Genomic DNA, 11,240 nt, shown 5'->3' with positions numbered 1-11,240 from the left:
GTGTACGTTGGGACCTGCCTCCTTGTGCCCAAGTGACCCTGGGGTGCCCCCAAACTTCTGTGCCTCTCCATGCCCCCATTCTTTTCTTCTCCTCAGGGGACTCTTGGGCAGCCAGAGCACATGGAATAAAGAGTGAGCAGGGACTGCAGGTTGCAAGGCTGTGGGGACCTCCCTCTAGGACTAGCCAGGCCAGAAGAGCAGGAGGTGGCTTCCTCAGCTGATGCCAAAAGACACCTCCAGCCACAACTCTCCACTCGCCCGGTGCTGGCAGGGCTGCCCACTGCTGTCTTCCATGTTGTCCTGTAGTGGCTGCTTTTGCCCAGATCTCTCCATCCACCACAAAGAATGAACCTAACGAGGATGCAGGGTGATGAGATGATGAGGTGGTCCAGGCTCCAAGCACTGGGTCAGGCCTTCTTGTCCCAGTGGCCGAGATGGCAGAGGAAACGTGTAAAGTGGGATTATATGCCACAATAGGTATGACAGGAGCTACAAGGATTGGCTGAGAGCCATGGGAAGTGGGCACATCCCTAGCCAGGCACTCTCCTTCAGAATACAGATAGAACAGGTGGCCAGGCGTGACCCCAGCACTTTGGGAGGCCGAGGCAGGTGGATCACGAGGTCAGGAGATTGAGACCATCTTGGCTAACATGGTGAAACCCCATCTCTACTAAAAATACAAAAAATTAGCCGGGCGTGGTGGCGGGCGCCTGTAGTCCCAGCTACTCGGGAGGCTGAGGCAGGAGAATACCGTGAACCCGGGAGGCGGAGCTTGCAGTGAGCCGAGATTGCACCACTGCACTCCAGCCTGGACGACAGAGTGAGACTCCATCTCAAAAAAAAAAAAAAAGAATACGACAGAGTGAGACTCCATCTCAAAAAAAAAAAAGAATACAGATAAAACAGGTTAGATGAGGGGCAGAGTTGTGGCCACGGGCATGGAGGCGAGAGATGGGTACCGAATGTCACCTCTCCATTAGCTAGTAGCAGGACTTTCTCTAAGCCCTGTCTCCTTATGCTTGTGAAACAAGCCTGCTGGATTTAATGATCTATCTCAGAGGCTCCTTCCAGTAATAAGCCTGTGAGTCATCAGAAAATGCATAGGGAGGTGGAGACACACCCATCCAAACCCTCCCTCTGCCCACCCCTGTTTACCAAACAGCGCCTGTTCCACCAGCCCACTGCTAAGCTCGGGGTGCATTCCCAGGGAGCTCTCCCCAAAACAGGTTCCCCATAGCCCTGTGAGGCTTCTACCACAGACGCCAAAACAGGCAGATCTGCCTGCAGCAGGGCATATAGCCAGAGCAGGCAGGGACTTTGCAAACCTTTCTGGCCAGTGAAAAGTTTAAACACCGTTACGCTGTTAAGTGATCCGAAAGCAGCATCTTTCTACCACCCTGGAGTGGTTCTGGCAGGGCACCCTGCACTGGGGGTGCTGAAAGTGAAGAATGAATTCGATTACTTCATTTCTCCTCCAATGCACTTTTCTCTGGAGGCGGGGGGAGGGGAGACATTCAACACAATAGGAAAGAGACCCATCTCGGGCAAGGCATAGCCAGATATAACACTGCAAATGTGTGTACATATATAACTCTTTGTTTTGAAAGGGAAGTTGAATCTCTGTGACTTTTGCAAGATTCGTCACCCTGGGTGCAGCACCTAAGTGTCCCAGTCCTTAGGTGCCCTCTGCCCTGGGCTTCTCCCCAAAGCTATACCCTCTCTCCAACCTAATATATTCAAAACCTAAGAGTACAATCAGTTATCTTTCTTCCCAATTCACTTAAGACTTAAGACTGTGTCAATCTCTAAAAGCATCTAACCGGACAGTGGAGGGCCAGAACACTCTTCTTTCCTAATGGGTTCAAGGAATATTCTTAGCTTCTTAGTCCAGTTCCTTAGCACCTACATAGAAGATCAGGAATGGAAAGAGACAAGAAAAGAGGAGGTTGAGATCCATCTATTATCCTCCTTGTTAGGAGTCTTCAGGCTCAGAAGGAGGAAATGAAAACTTTGGGTTAAAAGAAGGAAGACCCAGTGGAATTATTTGGGTTTAAAATATAATTGGAATGAACAATTTACACACAGTTCTTTACATCCTTGACTTTTTGTGGTTGATTTCAATACATTTCTAGCTCAACCTTATCTCCTAGTTAGCACAGATGATCAAAAACATGTTGCTGGACACTCAAAGAAATGATTTGTATCTGTTCATCTTGATTTCCTTACCATCTTTCTCCCTTCGTGTGGATTCAAACACATGGACTCACACAAAGTTCAACACAGAATGCCACTCTCCAGAGGCCTCCTTTCTGCCCTCATTCCTTCAGGTCTCTGCAGCTTCTCTAACACTAACCATCCTGCTTCCATCTCTGCCTGAGAGCTAGACCAGAGCTCTCAAATCCCATCCAGGTGAGAGCAAGGATTCCATCACTACCAAATCTTACCAGTTACCACTGCGTGCAGACATTCGTTCTCCTCCCTCAGGTATCAGCTGACTTGGATTTCCTTTGGGCACCACCCTCGCTCCCTTCTCAGCCCAGGTGGTGAGAACGGGGCTGATCCACCTCCCAACCCCGATCCAGGCTCCATCTGAAAGTTGTTCAGTGATTTTCCTGGTTTTGTTCCCCTCTTCGGAATTACGAAGTTTTTAGAATCAGAAAGATTCTAAAGTCTTTAGAATCAGAAAGTTTTTAGAATCAGAAAGATTCTAAAGTCTTTAGAATCAGAAAGTTTTTAGAATCAGAAAGATTCTAAAGTCTTTAGAATCAGAAAGTTTTTAGAATCAGAAAGTTTCTAATTCCAAAGCGGGATAAAAAGGTTTTCTGAGAAGATTGCTAAGCTACAAAACAAAGCTAAAACAGAGGGATGCAAAGCCTAGAGATGGAGATTTCTGATGACACTGCCTTTGCTTTTTGTATTAGTTATTTGTTGGGTGTAAAAAATTTGCCCAAAAATGAGTGACTTCAAACAACAGTCTTTAGGCCGCGTGCAGTGGCTCATGCCTGTAATCCCAGCTACTTGGAAGGCTGAGGCAGGAGGATCTCTACAGCCCAGGAGGTCCAGACCAGTCTGAGCAACATAGCAAGACCCCATCTCAAAAAAACAAAAACAAAAACAAATATGGTCATTTACGGATTCAGTTTCTGGGAAGCAGGTATTCAGGCATGGTTTTCCCAGACCCTGAGCCTTACCCAGGGTCTCCTCCAAGGCTACAGTCAAGATGTCAGCCAGGGCTGTAGTCACCGAAAGTCTCAATCGGAGGAGAAACTGCTCCCAAATTCATTCATGTTGAGGCTGTTGAGGCATTTGTTAGTTCCTTGCCACATGAGTCTCTCCCTAGGACAGCTCACCCCAGAGCCAACCAGCAAGCAGGCAAGAGAAAACAAGCATGGCGGAAGCCATTTCGTTACCTGCTCTGAATGACATTCCATCGTGTCTATTGTTAGAAGCAAGTCACTGCGTCCCACCCACACTCAAGGGGAAGGGATTACACAAGAGTGACCAGGAGGCAGGGAGCACAGAAAGCCATCTTAGAGGCCACCTAACACATCTCTAGAACGGGCTGTACCTACAGCCACATGCCTGTGGTCATTCATTCCTGAGGGCCAACAAATCCCTGCACCCCACACATTGTTACTGTCACTCAGCTGGTTTAACTTGGGCTGCTACCACTTAAAATCCAGGGTCCATCAGACTTGACCACAATCCTTGTTATAGTCATGGCTGACTCTTCCAGGCACTCCCTCTCATCGGTTAAAGGAAGCATTAGCCCCTGACTTCTATCACTGTTCCCACCACGGGTTTTGGCAAATGGATGCCAGGACCCATCTAATTTGGCTTCTCAGTTTTTCATGCTCTTTGTGCTTCTGCCTTTGTTCCTGGCCAGGCTACCTGGTACATGGGGCCCTGCCCTCTGCCTTCTGTGAAATTTTCTAAGGGGCCTGGGACCAGCAGAGACTGGCAGAACCATCTAAGCAACTCCCTCCCCATATAGAGCCCGTGCATAAGGTAAACCAGACATCCCAAGGAGCTCTGAATGGTGTGCCTATAGGGTCACTGTTTAGCTCCAAGATTGTGGTATTATATTAATAAATTTTTTTTCAAGGAACAAAACAAACCAGATCTAAGCTGAGTTTTGAAAACTGACTGAAAGAATCTGATGAATCTAGAAGGAAGAGAAGAAAGAGTGCCTGTTAAAAAAAAAAAAAAAAGAATCTTCCCCATTGTTAACCACTGAAATTCAGCCTTCTAATTTAGAGGGGAGCACAAGGTGACCCCTGAATTATGCTATACCAATTCAGCTTAAATTAAGGGTAATTTGTACAAAGAGTCTGGAATTTTCAAGGAGAAGTAATTCCTACCGTCCCAGCCATGAAAATCGGAGTTCCCAGCATAGTAGTCTAATCTCTTAGTCGGCTAACTGACGTGGTATTTCTTTGGTGGGACTATGCAAGATTGAGCAGCACTCTAGGCCTCCGCATGCCGATTCTGAGTGACCCACATCGCTTATACAGACAAGGGCCCACACGTTCTAGGGGCAGCCCTGCCTCCACACTACCTTGGCTACCTACACCAATGGTCATCCCCTGACCTGGTATTTTAAATCCGGACTTCTCAAGCCTGGATGAAGAGCTGAATTACCAAAGGAGATTTTGAAGAGTAGGGTACCCAGGACACACCCTATACCAATTAATTCACAACCTCCATCAAAATCAAAATACCCAGGCCCTGTATTTTGTTTTGGTTTGGTTTCTGGGTTTTTATGTTCCCCAGATCATTCCAACATTGACAAGACCCATTTTAATGGAGAGCCACAAATCTCAAACAGGCACTCAACTCTTGCTTACTCTGCCCCAAATGTAAGTTCAATCGGCAAGGAATGAGGCATATCCTGAACACGTTTTAGGAAACTGTGTCTCTTCCTAAACTTCCTGTTGAAGAAGGCCTATGGAATCTTGATCCTCAGAGCAGGAGGCAGGGAGGAACCATCAGCATTCCTGTCGCCTAGAAGCTTGTTAGGAATGCAGAATCTGCATTTTAACAAATCCTGACCGGATGTAGTGGCTCACACCTATAATCCCAGCATTTTGGGAGGCTGAGGTGGGCAGATTGCTTAGAGGCCAGGAGTTCGAGACCGGCCTGGGCAGCACAGCAAAATCCCTCCTCCACAAAAAAATTTGCCAGGCCTGGTGGTGCACACTTGTGGTCCTAGCTACTCAGGAGGCTGAGGTGGGAGAATCACCTGAGCCCGGGGAGTAGAGGCCACAGTGAGAGCTGTGACTGTAACACTGCACTCCAGTCTGGGTGACAGGGTGAGACTCTGTCTCAAACAAACCAACCAACGCCCAGGTGGTTGGTTTGCACATTCAAATCTGAGAAGCACAGTTCATGCCATCTAGCAACCCTACTCTAGTTGCCCGGTGAGATTGTTTTTTTTTTCCAAAACAACGATTTCATTTCTCAGATGATGGAAAATGTTTTGAATCACACTTCACTTAGAAAGATAAGAGCAATCCGGCCAGGCGCAATGGCTCCCGACTGTAATCCCAGCACCTTGGGAGGCCGAGGCGGGTGGATCACCTGAGGTCAGGAGTTCAAGACCAGCCTGGCCAACATGGTGAAACCCCATCTCTACCACAACTATAAAAATTAGCTGGGTGTGGTGGCACACGCCTGTAATCCCGGCTACTAGGGAGACTGAGGCAGGAGAATTGCTTGAACCTGGGAGGCGGAGGTTACAGTGAGCCAAGATCGCACCATTGCACTCAAGCCGGGGTGACAGAGCAAGACTGCATCTCAAAAAATCTCAAAAAAAAAGATAGGATCAACCCAATAGTAGCTGCTCATCAACCCACAACCCAAATCCATCCTAGCCACATCAGAGCCCACGCTTACAGCCTTCCCTCCCACAACAGTAACTCCTCCTACCAAACGCAACCTACCTGCTTTCTACCTGTCAGCACATAACACCTATCTTTAAATTTAAAAAATTAGAGATAAATATATCCTTTGACCCCAGTTCTCCAGTCCTTTATTCATTTCCTTCTCCTAACAGCAAAAACTTTCACCAAAAATGTTGCCTGTAGTCACGGCTTACCTCCAATTCCCTCCTTCCCACTCCACTGAGCCTACTCTACTCAATGTCACCAATGACCTCCATGTTGTCACCAAATCCAAGGGTACGGGTCTCTCTTCTAGAGCCCTTGGTCAGCCAGCAACATTCAGCATCCCCTGTTTCCAGAAACCATGACTGCCCTGGGCTCCTGTGACATCTCCCAGCTTCTCTCAAGTAGTCACCTTACTGGATCATTCTCTGTGTGTTCTTAAATGTCACAGTGCCCACAGCTCACTCCTGCCCCTCTTTTTTTTTTTTTTTTTTTGAGACAGAGTCTCGCTCTGTCGCCCAGGCTGGAGTGCAGTGGCGCGATCTCCACTCACTGCAAGCTCCGCCTCCCAGGTTTACGCCATTCTCCTGCCTCAGCCTCCCGTGTAGCTGGGACTACAGGCGCCCGCCACCACGCCCGGCTAATTTTTGTATTTTTAGTAGAGAAGGGGTTTCCTCGTGTTAGCCAGGATGGTCTCCATCTCCTGACCTCGTGATCCACCCGTCTCGGCCTCCCAAAGTGCTGGGATTACAGGCATGAGCCACCGTGCCCGGCCGCCCCTCCTCTTTTCTATCTACTCACTTCCTGTAATGGCCTGACCCTGTTTCATAGCTTCAGACATTCTCTATTCCCAATGACTCTAAATGCATATCTCTAGCCCTGACCCAGCTCTCCAGACCCATGGCCACCTGGCTACCTACCATCCCTACGCTGATGCTCAGGAGGAATCTAACGAATCTAACAACTCATTTTCTTCACTTCCAAAAACAAAACTAGACCTGCTCTCCATACCCCATTTTAGTAAACGGTACCACCATCCATCCATCCTGTTGCTTACTCCCCAAAATCTAGGATTCTAAACTCCACACACCTTCCACATCCAATTCCTCTCACCTATGAGTTCTACCTCTAAAACATCCTGATCCATCTACATTTTCCTTCTCCACTGCTGCCATGCTGTTCCCTATATTATTATGAGGATCTCCTTATTCCACTTTTCATCCCCTCCAATTCATTCTCACATTGCAGCCAGAGGGAACTTATAAAACATTCATCAAATTATATCAACCTTGTAACTAAAATCATCCCAAGGCTTTGCGCTACTCCTAGGAAAAAAAAAAAAAAAAACATTTACCCTAATTCATAGAGCAATAAAGCCTGCCTCTGACTACCTCACCTTACACGGTTTTCTGCTCTTCCCCTCCAGCCACCCTGACCTTCTAGCTCTGTGCTGTCCAATGCAGGAGACTCTGGCCACATACGGCTACTTAAAGTTAAAATTAAATTCATTCAAACTCAAATAGAATGCAAACGTGCCATGCGTATTCCTACCCTGTCGCGGCTGGTAAGGCCTCTCCCTCTGCTTGCAGCACCTGCCCTGCTTTTAGGGGGAAGCCCCACCTTCTCTTGCCTTCCAGGTGTGGCTCAGGTGGTGACTCCTCCACAAACACTGGCCCCTCCTCTGATCTCCAGCACCTGCCTGCAGCCCAGATTTGACTCTTATTCAAACTCAAAATGCAGTTCCTCAGTCTCCCTAGCCATCCTGCAAGTGCTCAGAGGTCCCACGTGACTAGTGGCTACCATGTTAGATGGCACAGGCCTAGAACATCGCCGTCCCTGCAGAAAGTTCTATTGGACTGTGCTGTTCTAGTGTTCCCAGGATGAGGCTGGTCTGATCTTGCGTCACACCTTTGCACTTGCTGTCACCTCTGCCTGGAATGCCGTTCCCCTTCCCCTCCCCATGGCCAGCTGCTTCTTGTCATCCAGACAACAGTGTAAGCGTCACTGCTCCAGAGAGGTCTTCCCTAAGCTCCCAATGCAAAGAAGTCACCCACTTCTTCCCAATCACAGAGCCCGTGTAACTCTGCAGAGCTTGTACCACTAGTTCATGCCTTTCTTGTTTGTGTCTGTAGGCTTATTCCCCGACTCTACCCCACCTCTCCACCTCAAAGTATACTCGTGAGATCAGGGACCTGGGTAGTCTTACTCACCACTGCTTTCCAGTTCCTCATCCTGCACCTGCCCGATGACTCTGCTCAAAAAGTGTTAGTGGATTGCCAGACCATGTCATGTTCGTATTTCCTCTCGAACCTCTCATAACCATCACCTTTTCATCAATGTCCCTGCCACCACCCAGGCGGAGCCTTTATCTACTTCTCCTGGGCAGTACTATAAACAGAATCCTACCTCTGCCCTCCAGCCAACCCTGCAAACATTAGCAGGTTACTCCTGCTAACATGCCTCTTGTCAGATCAACTCCCTGTTCCTCCACCTTCTGGTCCCAAATGCCCTCCACATCCCCAAACGTGCCATCAGTATTCCTACCTCGGTGCCGCTGGTAAGGCCTCTCCCTCTGCTTGGAGCACCAGCCCTGCTTGTCAGGGGAGGCCACGCCTTCTCTTGCCTTCCAGGTGTGGCTCAGGTGGCAGCTCCTCCGCAGACACCAGCCCCTCCTCTGATCTTCTCCAGCACCTGTCTGCAGCCCAGCTGTGGCTCTTACTCAAGAAGTCTCACATCCCACGTGCAGGCACACAGATCATCCCCGAGACCACATCTAAAATTCAACAGTCTCAAACTTTGCCGAGGATCAGAATCACCGGGAGGGCTAATGAAGAACACAGAGGTCCAGGCTCACGGAAGCAGGATAGAGTCTGAGTCTCTGCACTTTTTCCACCTTCTTTAGGAGATTTGAGATTTGCACCTTTAGAGCATCAGACCTTCAACATGAATAGCTCAACCTCATTTCATCCTCCCTCCCACCCACACACCCTTCCTAGCCTCTCAAGATCAATTACCCAATTCCACCGACTCAGAACACCTGGGGAGTGACCGACTAGGCGAATAATCTCCTCTCACACAAGCCTGCTCTTCTTCAATGACTAAAAGGTACCCGCTGTGGTAGGCTTGAAAGTGCTCCCTCCCAAAATATTAACATCTTAATCACCAGAACCTGTGAACATTACCTTATATGGCAAAAGGGACTTTGCAGGGCATGACTGAGTTAAGGATTTTGAGGTGGAGAATTATCCTGGATTATCTGGGTAGGTTCTAAATGCAATCACAAGGGTCTAAGAGGAAGACAAGGTCAAAGAAGAAAGAGGCTGATATCCCCCGACTGGGCTATAAGATGGTTCTCCTGCCCAGCCCCCCTACCCCCAACCACTGGACTGTGGTAAGGCGGTTCCTTACGCCAAGCTGGAAACAGGCACCAAGGAAGGAGTTCAAGAGGATGAAAAATGGAAGGAACAGATTCTCCTTGGAGCTTCCAGAAGGACCAGCCCTGCCGACACCTTTTCAGCCTTGTAAGACTTATTTCAGACTTTGGATCCTTAAAACTATGAGTAAATGAATGTGTTTTAAGTCACTCCATTTGTGGCATTCGTTACAGCAGCAATGGGAAACTAACACACTTCCTCTTACATAACCCTACAAGGTGAAGTTCTACATGTCTGTCTTGCTGAGCCTCCATTAACCTTTATAGGACTGGCCCCAGGTTCAAGAGGCCAAAGATGAGACACAGAGCCAGCCAGTGAGACACAGGGTTTTACTAGTGGGAAACTTACATCCAGATTGGTCCAGTGGTGGCAGGCTGGGAAGGAGAAGTAGCTGATATACAGTCCAGTGGGGGGGCTGGGCAGGAGAACCGCCTTACACACAGTCCAGTGTGGGGCTAGGCAGGGGAACCACCTTACACACAGTCCAGTGGTGGCAGGCTGGGCAGGAACTACCTTACACACAGTCCAGTAGGAGATGTGGTAGGGGAACCGCCTTACACACAGTCCAGTGGTAGTAGGCTGGTTAGGGAAACTGCCTTACACACAGTCCAGTGGGGGGGTGGGCAGGAGAATCACTTTACCACTGTCCAGTGGAGGGCTTGGCAGGGGACCCACACGGCCCAGTGTAGCCAGCTAGGCAGGAGAACTGCAAGCACTTGCCTAAAGCATGCAGTTTATAGAGCATTTTCACTTTGCACCCTCTTCCTAACAACCTCCACCTGGCCACCTTCATTTAACCCAAAACAAAGGGCCTTGGTCCTCCATATGGCCTGTGTTCCACTGGATGGGCCAAGGGCTCAGATGTTCCTCATAGATAAGGAATGAATCCCTGAGTTGGCCACTCCCTGATTCTTTAGTATGGAAATCCGCACACATATTCTGGTGCATCTACCGTACAGGGTCATTCCCAGGGTATGCTTAACTTATTGCTGTCAAGTGCATCTACCATGCAGTATGATTTTCTATTTAACGCATGCTCCAGTGAGCATTTTCTTTGAGCATCATATAGGTCCTGAAAAAGTTTCAGATTCTGGAGGATTTGTATTTGTATTTAGCTCAGATACTTAAAAATTGCACTGCAGAGTAACCAGATAGCATGATGTCCATATAAAAACAGACACGTAGACCAATGGAACAGAACAGAGAATCCAGAAATAAATCCATGTATTTACAGCCGAGTTTCAACAAAAGCACCAAGAATACACATTGAGGAAAGGACAGTCTCTTCAATCGATGGTATTGAGGAAACTGGATATCCATATGCAGAGAAACAAAACTGGACCCCTAGCTCTCACCATATACAAAAATCAACTCAAGATGGATTAAAGACTTAAACATAAGACTCGAAACTATAAAACTACTAGAAAGAACACTTCAGGACATTGGTCTAGGCAAAGATTTTACAGTTAAGACCTCAAAAGCATAGACAACAGAACCAAAAATAGACAAATGAGACCATATTAAACTAAAAGCTTCTTCAAAGCAAAGAAAACAATCAACAAAGTGAAGAGATCATCTACTGAATGGGAGAGAATATTTGAAAACTATTTATCTGACGAAGGACTAATAGCCAGAATATACGAGGAACTCAACAGTTTAAAAAAAAAAAAAGCCCATTAAAAAGTAGGCAAAGGGCATGAATAGACATTCTCAAAAGAATAGACATTCTCAAAAGAACACATACAAATGGCCAACAGGTATGTAAAAAAATACGCAACATCACTAATCACCAGGGAAAGTCAAATCAAAACCACAGTGAGCTATCATCTTACCCCAGTTAGAACGGCTATCATTAAAAAGATAAAAAATAGCCGGGTGCGGTGGCTCACGCCTGTAATCCCAGCACTTTGGGAGGCCGAGA

General features: G+C 47.7%; 1 protein-coding gene across 1 annotated transcript in view; it reads right to left on the bottom strand.

The window, feature by feature from the left end:
• Positions 1-11,240, bottom strand: part of GAS7 (growth arrest-specific 7) — a 230,157-nt gene that overhangs the window by 213,297 nt on the left and 5,620 nt on the right. The window lies entirely within an intron of this gene.

The sequence above is a fragment of the Colobus angolensis genome, unplaced genomic scaffold (assembly GCF_000951035.1).
Source record: "Colobus angolensis palliatus isolate OR3802 unplaced genomic scaffold, Cang.pa_1.0 Scaffold125, whole genome shotgun sequence".
NCBI classification, from domain to species: Eukaryota; Metazoa; Chordata; class Mammalia; order Primates; family Cercopithecidae; genus Colobus; species Colobus angolensis.
The sequence above is the reverse complement of the archived record's forward strand: the minus strand, read 5'-3'. Positions and strand labels throughout refer to the sequence as shown.